This window comes from Sinocyclocheilus grahami, unplaced genomic scaffold, assembly GCF_001515645.1.
Source record: "Sinocyclocheilus grahami isolate Dianchi unplaced genomic scaffold, SAMN03320097.WGS_v1.1 scaffold1070.1, whole genome shotgun sequence".
Taxonomy (NCBI): Eukaryota; Metazoa; Chordata; class Actinopteri; order Cypriniformes; family Cyprinidae; genus Sinocyclocheilus; species Sinocyclocheilus grahami.
The window spans coordinates 119265-120125 of NW_015506249.1; the positions used below are offsets into that span (position 1 = coordinate 119265).

At 43.4% G+C, this 861-nt stretch overlaps 1 protein-coding gene across 1 annotated transcript in view; it reads right to left on the bottom strand.

Moving 5' to 3' along the window:
• Positions 1-861, bottom strand: part of LOC107566332 (gamma-glutamyl hydrolase-like) — a 2737-nt gene that overhangs the window by 1825 nt on the left and 51 nt on the right. The window lies entirely within an intron of this gene.

Here is an 861-nt window from a genome sequence, read left to right on the forward strand (position 1 = left end):
GGCAGCATAAGGCTGTACCGGTTTGCTATTTGTCTTCCAGACATTCACAACCACAACAGCCCACAACCTCTTTAAAACCATCAAACCAAGCCAACTTGGACTGATTAGGAGAACAGCTAACCACTGACTGGTTTAGCTTTTTTTCCGCAAGGTTAGGTTCCAACCATGTTTAAAATGTTTTACCATGTCAATGCTTTTAAGAGTTAAAAAAGAATCCAGTAGAAAGGAGAACGTTCTAGCTGCGGAGGAGGATGCTGCGATTAATAAAAAAATCCCAGTGAGCAACACATCTCAAGAATACGAGATGAAATAAAACATAATTTACCAGACATTAGTAACATATAGTTACCCGCAAACGGAACATTAAAAAGAAATAACGCTTCAAAGACTCGCTTTTATTCTTACCGATGATCGGTCTGTAATTTAAATTACGAGCGCATGATGCTGGAAAACCGCATTGAAAAGCGGCAAACACCGCGAGCGCGAACACCTGGCGATACATCCACCTCAGGTAGCACACCAAAGGACGAAATAAAGGAAAGCTCCTCGATGTTATCTGTAAAGAAGGCAATGTCAGCTGCACTGGCGATGTCAGGCTTTTTAACGAAAGCTGCGCCCGGATCCGCTTATCCGCAATCGAGCGGCGCCTTGACGCGTGAATTATTGAGGCGTTGACTGTTCTTCAGGATCAGCTCTGATGAATTCACAATCCAATGAGAGAATAGCGAAAAGTCAGGGCTGGCCCTGCCCACTCGAATCGTCATCGTCACAATGACATGCCTGTCAAAATGTTCTTAAAGGGGTCATATGATGCGATTTCCTTTCTCTTTAGAGTGTTACAAGCTCTTGGTGCATAAAGAA